Source organism: Pseudophryne corroboree, chromosome 1 (assembly GCF_028390025.1).
Source record: "Pseudophryne corroboree isolate aPseCor3 chromosome 1, aPseCor3.hap2, whole genome shotgun sequence".
Taxonomy (NCBI): Eukaryota; Metazoa; Chordata; class Amphibia; order Anura; family Myobatrachidae; genus Pseudophryne; species Pseudophryne corroboree.
Genome location: NC_086444.1, coordinates 290259821 through 290282584, shown reverse-complemented (window position 1 = coordinate 290282584; position 22764 = coordinate 290259821). Strand labels below are relative to the sequence as shown.

Below are 22764 nucleotides of genomic sequence, written 5' to 3'. Positions count from 1 at the left end.
GGCATGTTGTTTGGACTGTTCAATAAGATTAACTGGATATCCACATTCTAAGAACCTTTTAGTGTATATAGACGCCTGTTCATCATACTTCTCAGCACTGGCACAATTTCTTCTTAGCCTGGTATATTGCGAGAATAGAATGTTTCTTTTCCAATTAGGCAAATGGCAACTTCCAAAATCAAGGTAGCTGTTACAGTCCACCTTTTTAAAATGAGTGTCGGTATTAATTTTTCCTAGCTCCAAGAATTCTGAACTATCTAGCACTAGGTCAAGGAATTCAATTTTATTTTTATTCTGTGTGTAAGTGAATTTAAGATTATAATCATTAATATTAATGGTATTTATGAAGGTCTCTAATAGCTTTTCATCACCCTTCCAGACTATCAGGATATCATCAATAAATCTTTTGAACAGTATGATATTCTCAGTAAAACCATCCAGGGATGGTTTTACTGAGAATATCCCACTCGCCCAATATCCCACTCGCCCAATTTTCCCACTCGCCCATATAAAGATTTGCTAGACTCGGGGCACAAATCGTCCCCATCGCTGTCCCGCATGACTGGATATACCAGTCATCCAAGAACAGAAAATAATTCCGTTTTAGTACAAAATATAAACAGTCACATATGAAGTCAACTAGGGGGGTATTCAATTCAGGATCTTGTAAGAGAGTTTTTTAAACACTATTAATTCCCTTTTGGTGCGGGATAGCTGTGTACCGTGACTGTACATCAATAGTGCACCATATATAGTCAGGTTTCCATTCCAGACTCTCCATAATCTGTAAAACATGGGTAGAATCCCGTATGTGTGAATTCAAATGAGAGACATATTTTTTTATATAAATATCTACAAACTCTGAAACTCAGGAAGTCAGAGATCCGATGCCGGCTATAATAGGCCGGTCAGGCGGTCTTATCGGGTCCTTATAAAGTTTAGGTATATGATAAAATGTAGCAATCTTTGGAAATTAAATAGTAATAAAAAGTGCAGACAAGGGAGGGGGTATTGTGATTTTAGATCGGTCCTATTATGTAGAAGAAGCTCATCGGTTATTGGGAGATCATACCTCATATACAAAATTAACCTGTGACCCCACAACTGAGTTTGTGGGAGAACTTACAGAAATACTGGATAAAGGGTTAATTAACAAATGTAAACTTAAAGAGGAATACAATTATCTACTAAATAAATTTCCAAAGATTGCTACATTTTATCATATACCTAAACTTCATAAGGACCCGATAAGACCACCTGGCCGGCCTATTATAGCCAGCATCGGATCTCTGACTTCCCGAGTTTCAGAGTTTGTAGATATTTATATTAAAAAAATTGTCTCTCATTTGAATTCACACATACGGGATGCTACCCATGTTTTACAGATTATGGAGAGTCTGGAATCGAAACCTGACTATATATTGTGCACTATTGATGTACAGTCGCTGTACACAGCTATCCCGCACCAAAAGGGAATTAATAGTGTTAAAAAAAACTCTCTTACAAGATCCTGAATTGAATACCCCCCTAGTTGACTTCATATGTGACTGTTTATATTTTGTACTAAAACGGAATTATTTTCTGTTCTTGGATGACTGGTTTATCCAGTCATGCGGGACAGCGATGGGGACGATTAGTGCCCCGAGTCTAGCAAATCTTTATATGGGCGAGTGGGAAAATACATCCATGGATGGTTTTACTGAGAATATCATACTGTTCAAAAGATTTATTGATGATAACCTGATAGTCTGGAAGGGTGATGAAAAGCTATTAGAGACCTTCATAAATACCATTAATATTAATGATTATAATCTTAAATTCACTTACACACAGAATAAAAATAAAATTGAATTATTTGACCTTGTACTAAATAGTTCAGAATTCTTGGAGCTAGGAAAAAAATAGGATTTTGGTACCTACCGGTAAATCCTTTTCTCTTAGTCCGTAGAGGATGCTGGGGACTCCAAAAGGACCATGGGGTATAGACGGATCCTCAGGAGTCTGGGCACACTATAAAGACTTAAACTGGGTGTGAACTGGCTCCTCCCTCCATGCCCCTCCTCCAGACCTCAGTTAGAAAACTGTGCCCAGGAGAGATGGACAATTTCGAGGAAAGAATTTATTGTTATAACCCGGTGAGTGTTAAACCAGCTCACACCTCAAACACACCGTAAACATGGCATTCAGTAGAATACCAGCCAACGGTATGAACAAAAACACAGCCACATGCTGAGAGAATATGTAACACAACCATTGTGTCCACATAAGCAAAAATAAGACCCCGCATGCCATGTCATGAACAACGGTAACAACCGCCAGACCAAGAAGACACACCCCCAGGGTGCAACCAAAAGCAATAACTGCAGACACAGTACGCACTGGGACGGGCGCCCAGCATCCTCTACGGACTAAGAGAAAAGGATTTACCGGTAGGTACCAAAATCCTATTTTCTCATATGTCCTAGAGGATGCTGGGGACTCCAAAAGGACCATGGGGTGTATACCAAAGCTCCAAAACGGGCAGGAGAGTGCGGACTCTGCAGCACCGAATGAGCAACCATAAGGTCCCCAAAAATCAGGGTATCAAACTTGTAGAGCATAGCAAAAGCGTTTGATCCCGACCAAGAAAACGCTCGGCAAAATTGAGCCGCTGATACTCCTCGGGCATCCGCCCAAGAAAAAACCCATCTTCCCAAAAGAATGGACCTCCACCGACTTCGGTGACGGCAATTCAGCCATAGAACGAACATGCCAAACCTCACAGATTCAGCGCGTAACAGACTGCATAACGCAGTCTCCCAAACCATGCTGGGAAGATGCCAGACAAACAGAGCCTCTGTTTCTCCAAACTGAGCCAAATTGACTACCTACATGCTCAAATCCCCGGCCAGACCTAGGGAATTCGAATCAGCGAAAGCCTAAATAACCACCGGGAACAAAAGAGGCCGATTTCAGCGAAACCCAGAAACCACTCTTGGTAGAACTACCAACCGAGTACTCAATTCCTCTCTATCCACCTGAAATATCAAACAAGGCTTTTGTGAGACAAAACCACCACTTCCGTCACCCGCCTTGCGGATGTCTAAGCCAATAGCCTGACCACGTTCCAAGAGAGAAATTTTGTAAAGAAACTTATTAGGCTTGGCTCCACTGGCTTGTAATGTACGAATAAATACGACCTAGCTGAAAGTCCTCCATAGGAGCCTTCCTGGATACACACCGAGACACATAATTACTCCAACTACGGTAGTAACGCTTTGCCATCAGATCTTTCCTAGCCTGAAGAATCCCTGGGAACACCCGTTCGGCTTAGGATATGGCATACAACCGCCGCGCCGTCAGACGCAGCCGCGGTAATCCCGGATACACGCCCTGATCTTGTTTAACATTACCTCACGTAGAGGAAGAAGGCAGTAATCTTCTATGAGTAAACCAAGAAAAACTGGATAGCCAACCTTCGCTGGCTAGGCCGGATTCAAGAGAATCACCGGAATCTTTGATCATCTTACGCTTACCACTGTAAGAAAAGTGAAAACGGAGAGGCCACATAGACCAACTAAAAACACCCCCGGTGTCACGAGGATGTCCACTATTATATCTTGAATGTCCTTTGACCTGGACCAATCTCCTTGAGGCCCCTCGTTGAAGCGAGATGCCAACCTGACCAATTGTGACACTCCTCAAGGACTTGTCACGTCTGGGAAAGCTTCTCGATGATGACCGAATTTTCCCGGCTGGATATCGTGCCCGCAGAGGGAATCTATTTCTCCGTCGTTTACCTCCAGAACGAAGACTGCTAATATAGCGTTTACCAGACTTCCCACTTAACTGTAAACTGTGCATCCTCCGCCATTGCCACTTCACTCCTTGTTCCACCATAGCGGCTTACTTACGCCACTGCTGACTGACAAGTCGTCTGGCAGAACTAACACAGGCAGAACACGAAGAATACGTTCATCTAAAATTGTTCTTAATTCAAGAAAGCTTACAGCAGACAAGTTTCCCAACTTGACCTTATCCTCTGGAAATACGTCCCTTGCCACGGACTGCTCCCCAGCTGCAGAGATCTGTACTTACGGACACCAGGATCTAAACCTGGATCCCTAAGCTTCATTTCTCTAGAAGAAAAGAACCGAACAGACACCACAGGAGTGCTGTCCTGGCCGTTTGGATTATAATCCGGTTCATGCGCCGGTGAGACCCGAACCACATTCCAACTGGTCCCATGAAAACCGCTCTGGTATTAGACCTGCTCACCGAAAAAGTCCTCCTAGGCCGCACCCATCTGTCTTATTAGCGGAACATATTGATGAGGTGTCATCTCAAAACCGATCCAACCCTGGATCCTCAGACCTCTTTCCACAGGAAAAACACAGAAACTTAACTGGTCAGTATCTACTCTGAAACCTACTTTTGACCTCTGCGTCGTTGGGAACAGCAGCCAAACCCTGTGCCGAAGAACAGTCAGGGAGAAACAACGATTTGCACCCGTATACAGGGACAACTAGACAATGTCCTTAACCTGACGCACCTCCGTATGGCGTTGCGCACTACCTCCCCTTCTAGAGGGGAAAGGCAAGATTTATTAGAAAAACAGTAAGGGGAACCCACCGTAACTCAGAGTTTTCCCCTTTGGCTTCTATAAATAACTCACAGGTCCTAGTCTATTTCCGGACTAACTGAAAATTAGTAGACCAGTGGTCACCGGAGTGGAGACCAGCCAGATAGACACAGCGACAAGTGATGGATGTAGTGGAAACAGAAAACGACATCCACTTCTGCTAACCTAATAAGGCTGCAGAACTCTTACCTTTTCACCTTCCATTGTCTGCACAGAAAAGGAAAAAAGAGCGGCATCGAACCGGTGAAAACGACTGCATCCCACAAAAGAATGCATCACCAACCGTTGCAAAGGAGGTAGACTCTCGAAGATAGACTTACCAGTGGTATCCGCCGAGATTGACTGACCATAGGCCACACCAAACAGCTGTATACCTGCCACCAGCCTCTCTCGGAGACATCCTCCGCATTTTTCCGGTCACACCTCCTGCTGTCACGTGGCAGCCTGCTGTAATGTTATACAGTAGAATAAACATAGGCACGCCTACCCACTCTGGGTAGGGCAATTTTGTCGGATGTCCACCCGAACACCACACTCCCTCAAGTGCATACAGTGCAAATAAGGTCAAAGTATAGAAATAAAATTTCACTTAGCTGCCTGTGTATGATCCTTTGCGACCGGGCTCTGCATCTACCAGGAGTAGACTGTCGTGATTTACTCTCCGCGTTGTGAAGAGAATAATATTCGGACTCCTTGAGAGGGTCCAATCCAACACTTCACGGCCAATCTAGAGCTTAATCAACAGAGTAACCAGCACATGAATAGAATATCATTATTTCAGCATTCCTGGATATACCTCATATAATACACACTAAAACACATATATCCTAACCCTGCATATATAAACCTATATCTACATATATATATACACACATAGATATAACGTATACACATACATATAACGTATACGCAAGTGGATTGTCCAGACCTATCAGGTCCCTATAGACAGTAATGTGTTGTGAATGTGTACGACCATGTACTGACATGCCCCCAAAGTGGATCTACCAGGAACGTTACAGTCGACAGAAACTAAGTAAATGTCGACAGCCAGGAACAGTAATCGGGTAAAAGTAATAGTAACCTTGGAAACCCCGAAGGGTCTGAGGGAAGCAACGAATACAATTTTGATAACACTCCCCCCACATATATCTAGAAATTTAAGGGCATAACAGCCTATTAACGTTACCCCTGAGGTTACCGTTGATGCCGACCGGGCATCCACCAACAACTGTGTCTCCCCTAGCGTGTTTACTGTTTTAAGCACACAAACGCCAATTTACTAATACTTAATTTCTAGAGATGAGCGCCTGAAATTTTTCGGGTTTTGTGTTTTGGTTTTGGGTTCGGTTCCGCGGCCGTGTTTTGGGTTCGAACGCGTTTTGGCAAAACCTCACCGAATTATTTTTGTCGGATTCGGGTGTGTTTTGGATTCGGGTGTTTTTTTCCAAAAACACTAAAAAACAGCTTAAATCATAGAATTTGGGGGTCATTTTGATCCCAAAGTATTATTAACCTCAAAAACCATAATTTACACTCATTTTCAGTCTATTCTGAATACCTCACACCTCACAATATTATTTTTAGTCCTAAAATTTGCACCGAGGTCGCTGTGTGAGTAAGATAAGCGACCCTAGTGGCCGACACAAACACCGGGCCCATCTAGGAGTGGCACTGCAGTGTCACGCAGGATGTCCCTTCCAAAAAACCCTCCCCAAACAGCACATGACGCAAAGAAAAAAAGAGGCGCAATGAGGTAGCTGTGTGAGTAAGATTAGCGACCCTAGTGGCCGACACAAACACCGGGCCCATCTAGGAGTGGCACTGCAGTGTCACGCAGGATGGCCCTTCCAAAAAACCCTCCCCAAACAGCACATGACGCAAAGAAAAAAAGAGGCGCAATGAGGTAGCTGACTGTGTGAGTAAGATTAGCGACCCTAGTGGCCGACACAAACACCGGGCCCATCTAGGAGTGGCACTGCAGTGTCACGCAGGATGGCCCTTCCAAAAAACCCTCCCCAAACAGCACATGACGCAAAGAAAAAAAGAGGCGCAATGAGGTAGCTGACTGTGTGAGTAAGATTAGCGACCCTAGTGGCCGACACAAACACCGGGCCCATCTAGGAGTGGCACTGCAGTGTCACGCAGGATGTCCCTTCCAAAAAACCCTCCCCAAACAGCACATGACGCAAAGAAAAAAAGAGGCGCAATGAGGTAGCTGTGTGAGTAAGATTAGCGACCCTAGTGGCCGACACAAACACCGGGCCCATCTAGGAGTGGCACTGCAGTGTCACGCAGGATGTCCCTTCCAAAAAACCCTCCCCAAACAGCACATGACGCAAAGAAAAAAAGAGGCGCAATGAGGTAGCTGACTGTGTGAGTAAGATTAAGACAATTTTATTTTAGGTTTTGGAGTCCTTTTTTTACTGATATTTGGTGTTTTGGTTTTGACATGCTCTGTACTATGCCATTGGGCATCGGCCTTGGCAGACGACGTTGCTGGCATTTCATCGTCTCGGCCATGACTAGTGGCAGCAGCTTCAGCACGAGGTGGAAGTGGATCTTGATCTTTCCCTAATTTTGGAACCTCAACATTTTTGTTCTCCATATTTTAATAGGCACAACTAAAAGGCACCTCAGGTAAACAATGCAGATGGATGGATTGGATACTAGTATACAATTATGGACGGGCTGCCGAGTGCCGACACAGAGGTAGCCACAGCCGTGAACTACCGCACTGTACTGTGTCTGCTGCTAATATATAGACTGGTTGATAAAGAGATAGTATACTCGTAACTAGTATGTATGTATAAAGAAAGAAAAAAAAACCACGGTTAGGTCACTGGTATATACAATTATGGACGGGCTGCCGAGTGCCGACACAGAGGTAGCCACAGCCGTGAACTACCGCACTGTACTGTGTCTGCTGCTAATATATAGACTGGTTGATAAAGAGATAGTATACTCGTAACTAGTATGTATGTATAAAGAAAGAAAAAAAAACCACGGTTAGGTCACTGGTATATACAATTATGGACGGGCTGCCGAGTGCCGACACAGAGGTAGCCACAGCCGTGAACTACCGCACTGTACTGTGTCTGCTGCTAATATATAGACTGGTTGATAAAGAGATAGTATACTCGTAACTAGTATGTATGTATAAAGAAAGAAAAAAAAACCACGGTTAGGTCACTGGTATATACAATTATGGACGGGCTGCCGAGTGCCGACACAGAGGTAGCCACAGCCGTGAACTACCGCACTGTACTGTGTCTGCTGCTAATATATAGACTGGTTGATAAAGAGATAGTATACTCGTAACTAGTATGTATGTATAAAGAAAGAAAAAAAAACCACGGTTAGGTCACTGGTATATACAATTATGGACGGGCTGCGGAGTGCCGACACAGAGGTAGCCACAGCCGTGAACTACCGCACTGTACTGTGTCTGCTGCTAATATATAGACTGGTTGATAAAGAGATAGTATACTCGTAACTAGTATGTATGTATAAAGAAAGAAAAAAAAACCACGGTTAGGTGGTATATACAATTATGGACGGGCTGCCGAGTGCCGACACAGAGGTAGCCACAGCCGTGAACTACCGCACTGTACTGTGTCTGCTGCTAATATATAGACTGGTTGATAAAGAGATAGTATACTCGTAACTAGTATGTATGTATAAAGAAAGAAAAAAAAACCACGGTTAGGTCACTGGTATATACAATTATGGACGGGCTGCCGAGTGCCGACACAGAGGTAGCCACAGCCGTGAACTACCGCACTGTACACTGGTTGATAAAGAGATAGTAGTATACTCGTAACAACTAGTATGACGACGGTATAAAGAATGAAAAAAAAACCACAGTTAGGTGGTATATAATACAATTATGGTTGGACGGACTGCCTGCCGAGTGCCGACACAGAGGTAGCCACAGCCGTGAACTACCGCACTGTACACTGGTTGATAAAGAGATAGTAGTATACTCGTAACAACTAGTATGACGACGGTATAAAGAATGAAAAAAAAACCACGGTTAGGTGGTATATAATACAATTATGGTTGGACGGACTGCCTGCCGAGTGCCGACACAGAGGTAGCCACAGCCGTGAACTACCGCACTGTACACTGGTTGATAAAGAGATAGTAGTATACTCGTAACAACTAGTATGACGACGGTATAAAGAACGAAAAAAAAACCACGGTTAGGTGGTATATATTATAATACAATTATGGATGGACGGACTGCCTGCCGAGTTCCGACACAGAGGTAGCCACAGCCGTGAACTACCGCACTGTACACTGGTTGATAAAGAGATAGTAGTATACTCGTAACAACTAGTATGACGACGGTATAAAGAACGAAAAAAAAAACACGGTTAGGTGGTATATATTATAATACAATTATGGATGGACGGACTGCCTGCCGAGTTCCGACACAGAGGTAGCCACAGCCGTGAACTACCGCACTGTACACTGGTTGATAAAGAGATAGTAGTATACTCGTAACAACTAGTATGACTATGACGACGGTATAAAGAAAGAAAAAAAAAACCACGGTTAGGTGGTATATAATACAATTATGGATGGACGGACTGCCTGCCGAGTGCCGACACAGAGGTAGCCACAGCCGTGAACTACCGCACTGTACTGTGTCTGCTGCTAATATAGACTGGTTGATAAAGAGATAGTATACAATACTACTAATATACTGGTGGTCAGGCACTGGTCACCACTAGTCACACTGGCAGTGGCACTCCTGCAGCAAAAGTGTGCACTGTTTAATTTTAATATAATATTATTTATCATGTACTCCTGGCTCCTGCTATAACAACCTGCAGTGCTCCCCAGTCTCCCCCACAATTATAAGCTTTATATACAATACATTGATGTGCAGCACACTGGGCTGAGCAGTGCACACAGACTGAGTCACTGTGTGACTGTGTATCGTTTTTTTCAGGCAGAGAACGGATATATTAAATAAAACAAACAACTGCACTGTCTCTGGTGGTCACTGGTCACTGTGGTCGTCAGTCACTAAACTCTGTCTGCACTCTGCACTCTCTTCTAATCTACAGTATCACAGCAATCTCTCTCTCTCTCTCTCTCCTAAATCTAATCTAAATGGAGAGGACGCCAGCCACGTCCTCTCCCTATCAATCTCAATGCACGTGTGAAAATGGCGGCGACGCGCGGCTCCTTATATAGAATCCGAGTCTCGCGAGAATCCGACAGCGTCATGATGACGTTCGGGCGCGCTCGGGTTAACCGAGCAAGGAGGGAAGATCCGAGTCGCTCGGACCCGTGAAAAAAAAAGTGAAGTTCGTGCGGGTTCGGATTCAAAGAAACCGAACCCGCTCATCTCTATTAATTTCCCTGAATCAAGTACCGCCATGTGCCGGCGAAGCCGACAGTTATTCCCACAGCAGCTTGTGAGAAAGCCCTCACACCTGTCGACATGTCGACTAACCTATAGTGGGTAAGCAAACAGGGAAACAGTGCATTTACGTATTACCCTAAGGATTATGCGTCCATTATCAATCCTAATGCTATATGACACCCATAAAGCATTAAAACACTGTGCCCCCCCCCCCCTTCTTAGAACACAGCAAGTCCCGGTGGGGGACTTAGGAAAATGGCGCTGACCCCTCTGTGAGGGCTAAGCTCTGCCCCTTCGCTTAAGCCCGCTCGAATATAAATATATATATATAACCCTATCTTGAGCCGGGGGACCCTATACACAGGGAGATTTCACATCTGAGAGGGGCAACATAACCCCCAAACACTATGTCCCCCACTTTGTTTGTGTTTGGCGGGGACAGCAGGGAAAATGGCGCTGACTCTATGTGTGAGGCTAAGCTCCACCCCTCTCGGCGCGCTATAGCCCACCTGTATTTGTAAAACAAACAATCAGGTCGAGCACTAAATACAGTTTAAAAACACTATATTCACCGTGATCATGCTGCTCAGGGTGCCCCCCCTGCGCGCCTGCACCCCAGGCAACCGATCGGCATGCGGGAGCCCCGGCACGTCGCGCACCCGCCGCTCTAATGGAGGATCATCGTGTGCGGCGCCCGGGAGCTCTAAGCTCAAAATCTCTATGCTGCATAGGGCGCCACCCCCCCCACCCCCCCGGCGCCCTGCACCCATGGCGGCCGACGGGGAAGAATGGAGCGAAGTGCGCTATAACGCACCTGTGGGGGTCTGTATACGGAGCCACCGGCAGCGCAAGTAGTAAACATGACAATAAATTAACTCGCTGCCCAGGGCGCTCCCCCCCCCCCGCCCCGCCCCCGTATAAGTGGTGGCAGGGAAATCGCTAAACTATGCTAGCGGGGGATTGAACCACGGTGCACCTCGGCACCGAAATGCTTGTTATCTGCCAGATTTTTACAATAAGAAGACTAGTAACCTGCTGCCCAAGGCGCTCCCCCCCCCCCCAGCGCCCTGCACCCTGTGAGTGCGTTGGTGTGTGGGAGCATGGAGCGCAGCACTACCACTGTACCTCCGTTACTGAAGTCTTCTGCCGTCTGTAGTCTTCTTTTCTTCCAATACTCACCCGACTTCTTTCTTCTGGCTTCTTTGAGGGGGTGACGGCGTGGCTCCGGGAACAAGCAGCTAGGCGCACCAAGTGATCGAACCCTCTGGAGCTAATGGTGTCCAGTAGCCGAGAAGCAGAGCCTTGAAACTCACAGAAGTAGGTCCTGCTACTCTCCCCTCACTCCCACGCTGCAGGAAGCCTGTAGCCAGCAGGTCTACCTGAAAATAAAAAACCTAACATAAAGTCTTTCAGAGAAACTCAGTAGAGCTCCCCTAGTGTGTGACCCATCACTCCTGGGCACAAAGTCTAACTGAGGTCTGGAGGAGGGGCATGGAGGGAGGAGCCAGTTCACACCCAGTTTAAGTCTTTATAGTGTGCCCAGGCTCCTGCGGATCCGTCTATACCCCATGGTCCTTTTGGAGTCCCCAGCATCCTCTAGGACGTATGAGAAATTAATACCTTGATTTTGGAAGTTGCCATTTGCCTAATTGGAAAAGAAACATTCCATTCTCGCAATATACCAGGCTAAGAAGAAATTATGCCAGTGCTGAGAAGTATGATGAACAGGCATCTATATACACTAAAAGGTTCTTAGAACGTGGATATCCAGTAAATCTTATTGAACAGTCCAAACAACGTGCCAGAGGGAGATCAAGACAGGAATTACTTGTATACAAGGATAAGACATTTGATAATAGAAAAGTTGGGGAAGGTCAGGAGTTGAAAGAAATAAATTGTCCATTTGTTACAGATTATAATATGGAAGCGGGTGCCATTAAAAATGTTTTAAAGAAGAACTGGCACATTCTGCAATTAGACCCAGTGCTGGGTAACCATCTTCCTAAATACCCTGGGGTAGTGTTTAGGAAAGCCAAAAATGTGAAGTCTTTTGTTTGTCGTAGTAGGTTTGAACCAGTTAAAGAGTTTAGGGAAAAACATTTTTTGGATGACCTAAAGGGTTGTCATGCCTGCGGGGGCTGCAAAGTATGTAAACTGGTAGATAAAAATAAAACTACATTCCAAGATAGCAGTAATTCAAAATCCTTCCCTGTTAAAAGCTTCATTAATTGTAATTCTACGTTCATAGTCTATATGCTAACCTGTCCTTGTGGATTTAAATACGTAGGGAAAACTAAAAGGATGCTCAAAACACGCATCCTTGAACATACCAGAAATATTAAAAATAAAGTGAGTAATCATAGTGTCCCACGGCATTTTCAGGAATATCATTGTAGTGACCCAACAAAATTAACATTCAAGGGGATAGAGCATGTGGGGATCAATAAAATGGGGGGAAACAGGGAAAAAGAGCTTGAGAGGCGAGAAACATTCTGGATATTAACGCTTAATACTCTTAAACCAAAAGGGTTAAATGAGGGATTTGAAATAACACCATTCCTCAATTAGCTATAGCAATATATATGGAAGTCCCATGAGTAATTGGTTTTACTAATACAGACATACTGGATATAAAAGGACTGCCTTTGAGTATATGTTGGTATAAGAATTTATTGATAGATTATGCATGTTTTATGGCTCATGTATTCATATGATGTATCTTATGTATTCATGTATGTTGGTATATGTTACACTGATCGGTGGCTTGGAAGCAGGAATCATATTAATTATATGGGCGTGTGTGGTATATACAAAAATCCCGTCTTTTAGAATGTATAGTATAAATTCTGGGGCATTATAAATATTAATGTTAAAATACATGCCAGTCAACGATGACCGGTATGGATCGTGGCTTCCGATACCGCTATTCAGAGTAATATAATCATTATTGAAATTGTGTACAGCTCCATTTGTTTGACCTATAAAAAAGGATCGAGGCGTCAGGTACTCCAGCCTTCTGACGAAGTCGATGACGAAACGCGTTAAGGCGGAGTTTACTGACGCTTGTATACCCCGGGGCTGGTGATCCTTAAGCCGACAGCAGGTGTGATCCTACCTGTGGCTCTCCAACGGCACCAATACACGGCGGGGTGAGGACTCCACTATAGCCGGGCGGCCTTTGGTTCCAGTAGTGTCGGGGATCTTTGTGTGAAATCATGTGGTAACCTGCCCACACTGGTTGCCAGTCGGTACGAGTTGAATTTTACCGTTCATGTTTTTAAATGTCATTTTATTAAATACATTTATGCACTATGGAGCGCCCCCTTTATATGCTTTCTCTATAGATCTATTACATCCGTTGGAATTCGGACTGATAAATAAGGGGAGCAGCGGTTCTACAAAAGCTAAGGAGGACCTAGTGACATATTTAACACTTATTTAAGTGTTATTTGAACTTTTAAATATTTTTTCATTTGTTGTATTTCTTCATTTGTTGTATACATCTTTGCTCCAAAGAGAACAAATCAGCGCTGTCCTCTATCTATATTTGATATATATATATATATATATATACATACAACTTAAAGAAATAAGAGGTGGTACTCAGAGGCTTTGAAATCAGTGAAAAAAACATATTCGAATATAAGTTTTTTTTCACTGATTTCAAAGCCTCTGAGTGCCGCCTCTTATTTCTTTAAGTTGTACATGTCAGGGACTGGTTCCCTGGGGAAGGCACCTGAGCAGGGTACACCCTGAGGGGGAGGACTGGAGTGCCGGAGTTCATCTACTGCATATATATATATATATATATTGCTTATGTGAGTGAGGGGGGAAATGCTTCATTCGACAGAGAGTTTAGGAAAAAAATTAATTTCAGACAGGATGCTAACAAACTGCTTTAGGCTGGAGATTCAGTTAGTCGTCGTATTTTACCACAGGCTATTTGATCCCCCAGTGATATTGAGTTAGCCTAGAAGGCAGCCCACAGGCTGCACTTAACAAAGATTTATTTTCGGGTTTGAGCAGATACGCAATAAATAGCCTGTTATCGGGTGCAAACACAGTGTTAGCACATAGGTATAGATCTGAGAACTTTTCTCGTATTCTATGTGTTAACGCCCGATACCAGGTTAGCTTAACGGGCGAGAAAAAAGGTCTCTAATTGAAAAGCTTAAGGCTACCACTTGGCTCTCAGTATCTGACAATTAACTAAACATGTAAAGTTATTGGGTTTATTCTTCTTCTTCTTCTTATTATTATTATTATTATTATTATTATTTTATTATTTATTTCTTTACACATGAACATATTTACTCAACTTTGGAAAAGGAAACACTAAACCACTCTTACGTGGATAGCTCAGCTGAAAATTTCTTTGAGATTTCCATGGGTAGATCGTTGTCATAGACACATAGCAATAAGCCACTCAGAGTCTCATGAGGTTTTACAGCAGTAACAAATTTAATAAACGTTTCTCTATAATTAAAATCCTAGTATCTCAATTATTACCCTCCACTTCATGACTGTTAGATGTTACAGTAGCGTTAATGCTTCTATGCACATATTTCAGGGTCTGCTTGACCATGCTTCATGTAACAAACCACAAACCATTGCAATTACAGTATACAACGGTGGAACTGCTAGATAGACAGTATTAAAAGTGAGATTTATTTAACAGTTTCAATTATGCTAATAATGGTCCGATGTTGTTTTGTTACAGACTAGGGGCCTAATTCAGAGTTGATCGTAGCAGCGTATTTGTTAGCAGATGGGCAAAACCATGTGCACTGCAAGGGGGGGGGGGGGGGGGGGGGGCAGATATAACATGTGCAGAGAGAGTTAGATTTGGGTGGGGTGTGTTCAAACTTAAATCTAAATTGCAGTGTAAAAATAAAGCAGCCAGTATTTACCCTGCACAGAAACAAAATAACCCACCCAAATCTAACTCTCTCTACAAATGTTATATCTGCCACACCTGCAGTGCACATGGGGCCTAATTCATAGTTGATCGCAGCAGCAATTTTTTTTAGCAGTTGGGCAAAACCATGTGCACTGCAGGGGGGGGGGGGCAGATATAACATGTTCTGAGAGAGTTAGATTTGGGTGGGGTGTGTTTAAACTGAAATCTAAATTGCAGTGTAAAAATAAAGCAGCCAGTATTTACCCTGCACAGAAACAAAATAACCCACACCAAATCCACAGCCTCTCTCTCTGTGTCTTGCAGCCTCATCCCCCTCCCCTATTTCTTACAGCCTCCCCCACTGTGGAATACAGCATCATCCCTCTACTGTGCCTCACAGCTTCACCACTTCCCCTGTGTCTCATCAGCCTCCTCGTCTGTGTCTCATCATCCTCCCCATCTATGTCTCATCATCCTCCCCATGTGTCTCTCATCAGCCTTCCCCTTTGTGTCTCATCAGCCTTCCCCTCTGTGTCTCATCAGCCTCCCCCTCTGTCTCTCATCAGCTTCTACCTCTGTCTATAATCAGCCTACCCCTAGCCTCCTGTGTCTTTCGGAATCATTGCCTACCGTGTCTCTCAGCCTGGCCCCATCATCCTGTGTCCAGTCCCCACTAACCCAGACCTGTGTCTCTCCAGCCCAATCCATCCATACTTACCTAATGCTCCATGAGGATGCTGCTCCGTCTTTGTGGGTGGCTCAGCTTGTTTGCAGTGTTCCGTGCGGTGCGACATAATGATGTCAAATGCGCTGCTTCTACGGAAAATTTATTGTATTGGCTGTCAGGACTCTGTCTCCTCTCTCTCTTTTCATGTGCCCTGCAGATTGTTCCATATTTATGTCAGACATAAAACGGAACAAACATAGTCCTGCCAGCAGTAAGGCGGTATTCATTTCTTAATGATACGGCGTATAGCCCCATATCACCATATTTGCACCACTGATTCTAAGATCCGTACCTAATGAATATGACAATATAATGATTAAAAAATAGGAAAATTAACACAAATGATCATTGAGCAACAGGCTACATAAATATATTATGTGCTCATAATGATTTCTTGAAATTATTGTACAGGGAATTTGTTCTGTCTAGGAATGAGCGGGTCCGGTTCCCTGAAAACTGAACCCCCCCCCCCCCCGAATATCACATCCTGAGCCCGGATCTGAGATCAGCTCGGGTTTTCCCTCCATACTCGGAAACCAGAACGAGGCAAAATGTCATCATCCCGCTGTCGGATTCTCGTGGGTTTTGGATTCCATATGAGGAGCCGTGCGTCGTTGCCATTTTCACTCCAGTCCTGGAGAGTGTAGCGAGAGGATGTGTATCCTCAGTGTCTGTGCGAGAAAGTGGTGTGGCGCGTGGGGTGGCAACCTGCTCTTTTATATAATTCCAGTGCTGTCTTTTGCTGCATCAGTCCAGTGGTGGTGTCTTGTGTTGCATCAGTCCAGTCACAGTGGTGGTGTCCTCTGCTGCCATAAGTCCAATGCTGCTGTATAAGTCCAGTCCAGTGCAGTGGTGCTGTGTTGTGCTGCCATAAGTCCAGTGGTGGTGTCCTGTGCTGCCATAAGTCCAGTGGCTCTGCTGAATAAATCCAGTCCAGTAGTGCTGTGTTATGCTGCATCAGTCCAATGGTGGTGTCCTGTGCTGCCATGAGTCCAGTGGTGGTGTCCTGTGCTGCCATAAGTCCAGTGGTGCTGCCGTATAAGTCCAGTCCAGTGGTGCTGCCATATAAGTCCAGTCCAGTGGTACTGCCATATAATTCCAGTCCAGAGGCGCTGCCGTATAAGTCCAGTCCAGTATTGCTGCCGTATAAGTCCAGGGGTGCTGCCGTATAAGTCCAGGGGTACTGCCGTATAAGTCCAGTCCAGTGGCGCTGCCGTATAAGTCATGGGGTAATGCCATATAAGTCCAGGGGTACTGCCGTATAAGTCCAATCCAGTGGTGCTGCTGTATAAATCCAGGGGTACTTCCGTATAAATCCAGTCCAGTGGTGCTCCTGTATAAGTCCAGTGGTACTGCTGTATACATCCAGCAGTACTGCCGTATACGTCCAGTCCAGTGGTACTGCCGTATAAGTCCAGTGGTGCTGCCGTATAAGTCCAAGGGTACGGCCGTATAAGTCCAGTCCAGTGGTACTGCCATATATGTCATGGGGTACTGCCGTATAAGTCCAGTCCAGTGGTGCTGCCGTATAAGTCCATGGGTACTGGCGTACAAGTCCAGTCCAGTGGTGCTGCCATATAAGTCCAGTGGTGCTGTCCTGTGCTGTATATTATTTACTCCAAATAAAGTGGTTATTAATATTTAATCCAAATAATTTTTACAGGGTTTGCAGCTGTGTGGTGTAGGGGTATGCTCTCCTGTGTCGCATATTATTGTATAATGCCAGAAAAATAATGGCGAACAAAAATTTGGAGGATAAAATAGGGAAAGATCAAGAACCACTTCCTCCTACTGCTGCTGCCGCTGTTGTTGTTGCTGCTGGGAGTCGATCATCATCCCAGAGGGGAAGTCGGAAGACCACTTGTACTACTTCAACTAAGCAATTGACTGTCCAAAAGTCCTTTGCGAGGAAGATGAAATATGAAAGCAGTCATCCTGTTGCAAAGCGGATAACTGAGGCCTTGACACCTATGTTGGTGTTAGGTGTGCGTATTGTATCCGCCATTAGTGCAGTAGGATTTAGACAATTGATTGAGGTAGTGTGTCCCTGGTACCAAATCCCATCTAGATTCCACTTCACTAGGAAAATGATTCCCAGATTTTACAGGGACATTAAGAAAAGTGTCCTCAGTGTTCTGAAAAATGCGGTTGTACCTAGTGTCCACTTAACCACGGACAAGTGGAGCAGAGCAAACTAAGGACTACATGACTGTGACAGCCCACTGGGTAGATGTATTGCCTCTTGCAGCAACAACAGCAGCGGCACCAGTAGCAGCATCTCACAAATGCCAGCTTGTTCCTACGCAGGCTTTGCTGTGTATCACTGGTTTCCGTAAGAGGCTCACCGCTGACAACCTCTTACGGAAACTGAGGACATCATCGCACAATAGCTTACCCTACTTAGACTATCCTGGGGATTTGTGATATCGGTCAATGCCACCAATATTGTGCATGCATTACATCTGGGCAAATTCCAGCACGTCCTATGTTTTGCACATACAATTCATTTGGTGGTGCAGAATTTTTTGAAAAATAACAGGGGCATGCAGGAGATGCTGTCGGTGGCCCAAAAAATTGTGGGCCACTTTACACATTCAGCCACTGCGTGCCACTCCTAGATGGGCCAGGAGTACATAGCGCACACTTGTGTTTCTTTGCTTATTCATCCAGCAACCCCGGTGCACCTCATTTTTTTTCTCTTTGCATCATGTGTTGTTTGGGGCCTAGTGTTTAAAAGTGCCGTCCTTTCTGACACTGCAGTGCCACTCCTAGATGGGCCAGGTGTTTGTGCCACACACTTGTGTTGCTTAGTTCAGTCATCCAGTAACCTCATTGCACCTCTTTTTCTTCTTTGCATTATGTGCTCTTTGGGACCTAGTTTTTAAAAGTGCCATCCTGTCTGACACTGCAGTGCTACTCCTAGATGGGCCAGGTGTTTGTAGCTTAGTCATCCAGCAACCCCGGTGCACCTCTTTTTTTTTTCTTTGCATCATGTGTTGTTTGGGGCCTAGTTTTTAAAAGTGCCATCCTTTCTGACACTGCATTGCCACTCCTAGATGGGCCAGGTGTTTATTTTGAATACTTGTATCGCTTAGCAAAGTCATCCAGCTACCCCGGTGCAACCTTTGGCCTAAAAACAATATTGGGAGGTGTGAGGTGTTCAGAATAGACTGAAAATGAATGTTTTTGTGTTTTTAAAAAAAAAATCATCCAGATCCAAAACCAAAACCCGAAAGGGTGGTTTTGGAAAAACCAATCCAGATCCAAAACATGAGCAGGGATCCAGATCCAAAACACAAAACACGAAAAGTGCCTGCTGCACATCTCTAGTTCTGTCTTGTAATAACATAAAAATACTCTAAGCATTAGATAGAATGGCCACATGTGTCAGGGCCTTGAAATACTGTGTGATAAACAGCACAGTAGATAAAAATTTAAAATACAGGTTGAGTCTCCCTTATCCAAAATGCTTGGGACCAGAGGTATTTTGGATATCGGATTTTTCCGTATTTTGGAATAATTGCATACCATAAGGAGATATCATGGTGATGGGACCTAAATCTAAGCACAGAATGCATTTATGTTACATATACATCTAATATACACAGCCTGAAGGTCATTTTAGCCAATATTTTTTATAACTTTGTGCATTAAACAAAGTGTGTGTACATTCACACAATTCATTTATGTTTCATATACACCTTATATACACAGCCTGAAGGTCATTTAATACAATATTATTAATAACTTTGTGTATTAAACAAAGTTTGTGTACATTGAGCCATCAGAAAACAAAGGTTTCACTATCTCACTCTCACTCAAAAAAGTCCGTATTTCGGAATATTCCGTATTTCGGAATATATGGATATGGGATACTCAACCTGTACTTATAAGTTGAGAATTTCCATTTACTGTGCATACAGTATGTAAAGCTGTGTAAAAATGATGGCTGTTCACTGTTGCACATTCTATGTAAGCAGGGGCATAGTCAGAACTTTTTGGGCCCCATAGCAACATTTTGAAGTGGCCCCTGTCCCACCTTTCCACAGCAGTTGTTAATTGTATATATCATAATAGTGCCCTAGTTCATTTTCTGAACCATAATAATGCCTTAGTTAATGTTACGCACGATAGTAGTGCCCTAGTTTATTTTATGAACCATAGTAGTGCCCTTGTTCACGTTATGTCAAATTGTAGGGCTCCCAGTGCCCCAGTTCATATTATGCCACACTCTAGTACCTCCACTTCAGATTGTGCCACATTACTTTTTTTTATATATATATTTTGAAAAAATGTTGATGGCTGCCATCAACATTTTTTCAAAATATATATTAAAAAAAAGTTGTAGTCAATGAATGCTAAAGTGAATTCAATTGGATCAATCTAGTGAAAGTGATATGTTTGTGCTGCCTAACTCTTGGCACTTCCTCCTGACATGTATATAGGTAGGCAGAGCTTATGCAGTACTATCTGGTGAAAGGACTGGCAAGCACTAGAATGACACTTGAAAAAAAGAAAATAATTTCACCCAGGTTTCCAACTGTTAAATATTTTTACTGACCACTCCATAATTGTTTACTGAAAGATATCAATTTTCTTACATTATTATGCTATATCTGAATTGTCCAAAACCTAAATAACTATCAGCATTTTAACGAAAATGGATCCCAGAGTCTATAACTCAAGAAGGGCTTGCAAAGTATATAATCTCACAATCATTGGTGTGATGCTTACTCTATGCCTTGGTGTTATGTAACAATGTAACACCGCTTCAGATCGCAATGCCGGGTTGCACCCGGGAATTGTAAACGGGTCCTTCCCGGGTGCTACCCGGCATTGGACCCTTTCACACTGGCTTCCCGACCCAGCAATATGCCAGGTTGGGTTGCCATCGGGGGCCGGGACAGAGGCGGCACTGGGGGTGGGTGCGGAGGTGGTGCTGGGAGATGAGATCATCTCCACGCCGCCTCTGCCTATACTGTGAACGGGTTACAGGTCGCATCGACCCAGCAACCCATTCACACTGCACCTGACTCTGTAATAACCCGGGAATAATCCTTCTTTATTCCCTTATTCCCCTCCCTTTATTTCACATCCATGCTGTGGTGCATGCATGGATAGTATGACCAGTGCCCCCGTGAATGAGTCAGACACACGCCTCGATTCATTCCTATGGCTGTGGCAAATAATGCAACATGACCCATGCATACGCATCGCAGCAACAATGAGCGTGGCTACATCTGTAGGTTCTTGTAGCCCAATAAATGTTTTGTAAGTTTCATATTTTTATGCATGACAGTTGTAAGGAAATGAGAGGTCTGTGACAATTAATATAGTTATGCCTCATTTCCCACAACAAGAAAACCTGTTAAATATATACTTTTTATCCCCATGTTCCCCTATATAACTATCTACAATCAGTTTGTGTGTTTATTCATTCCCCATATCATGTCCCTGATGACCCTTATACTGTGTTTGCATCAGCCTTAATATTATAATATATGATCTTGTGTTATGTTATCTGTTACACTGTATGTGGGGTACTCCTGTTAGCATTAGAGCTTCCTTTGTTTACTCCCTATTGTCCAACTATGCCAGGCAGCCAGGAGTTGGTTCCAGCAGGGCGGTAGTGGGATCTGGATATTGCAAATGTGACACTCTGACATGGATAACTTGGATTTATGCGGTTATATGTGGCTATATAGGTACCATCACCCATATACTGGAGACAACCTGGGTGAGACACCTAAATTTTCCCTAAAAGGAACCCTCACTTCTCACTAACTGGCACAGTGCAGCTGAAAGGGTTAACAGCTTCCCCTTGCTTAGGTTGCTAGGCAATGCCAGCACCCAAAGGACAGCAACTTGTGGAGTGCTAGGACACAGGTGCAGACCTGCAGGGCAGGAGGAATCGAAGCTGCTGATTGGGTGGTGCAGAGCGGGAAGAGTAGGAGGCGGGGTTATCTCCTGAGGTGACAGGGAGAGAGACGCTGTGAGGAGTGGTACTCTGAGGTAACAGCACAAAGAGTGATGCTGCGCTGAGGAGACACGCTGTGGAGAGGAGAGCCGCGCTGAGGGGTACCGGCTGATGAGAACTGACCCCTGCTGAGCAGACCATGAGCTGGCATCAGAGGGGGCCCGTCCAAGAGCCCTGAGCCGTCACCTGCCACCCACTGCAGTAGCCGGAGGCAGAGGTGCTGCGCTGCGGAGTGCCGAGCTGCCGTGTTGTGGAAAGCAGAGACTGAGTTAGCGGGTGCTGCCCACAGTAACAGAACGAGAGAGCTGTCATGGGAGTGGAGTCAGTGACCATCTTGTCAGCCCTCTGTCTGAAGCCATGACGAGGACGGGAGCCATAACAGAGCTGGGTGCGACTAGTGAGTGGACATTGCAGGCATTTGGGACACGTAGCTGCCACCCACCAGTGGGACATAGTGAAGGGCCAATAGGAAGAACATAGCCAGACTTCCTCTCAGAAAGCTCTGCAGTCTGTTATATGCTCACCATGGCCCACTGTCTTGCAAGCTTTTGTGTGTGCCCGTATAAGGTTATAACACGGGACAACTGGGGGGGGGGGGCATACAAGTTACAGAGACTGCAGGGTGTTATTGCGTGAGGAAAAGACTTTCCTGTCATCTGTGCCCGTTATACACATCGAGGACTGCATTACCTAGGCAACCCTGTCACCCATGTAGAGAGAGAGAGAGAGAGAGAGAGAGAGAGAGAGAGAGAGAGAGAGAGAGAGAGAGACTTGTTCAGTTTAGAGAGGTGTTTCTCTGAATACCCCAGTATAACCAACATATTAGTGGAAGAAACTATAATGCCTCTCATGTTCATTTATTAAGTTGTTTTTGCATGCAACTTACCGATAGGAAAATCATACTGCTGCCTTCTGTCTCCCACTACTAACTTCTGTGCTATCTGCTACTCTAAAAGTAAAACTGTACTATATATTTGGCTTGCTTGGCTACAAGGGATATAAACTGTGCTATTTATTGCCACTTTCTTCCCACTACCCACCGCTTCTCCTCTTGCTGGGACATACAAAAAAGGAACAGTCATCTAGCTTGTAAGCAGCCGATGTTATTTGGATAAACAATTATATTCAGAGGTGCATAGACTGTGTTAATAAGACAATGTTA

The 22764-nt window shown here is 44.4% G+C and overlaps 1 protein-coding gene across 4 annotated transcripts in view; it reads left to right on the top strand.

Annotated features, from left to right (window-relative positions):
• WSCD2 (WSC domain containing 2) overlaps positions 1–22764 on the top strand; it is a 568420-nt gene that overhangs the window by 316970 nt on the left and 228686 nt on the right. The gene's annotated exons all lie outside the window — the stretch shown is intronic.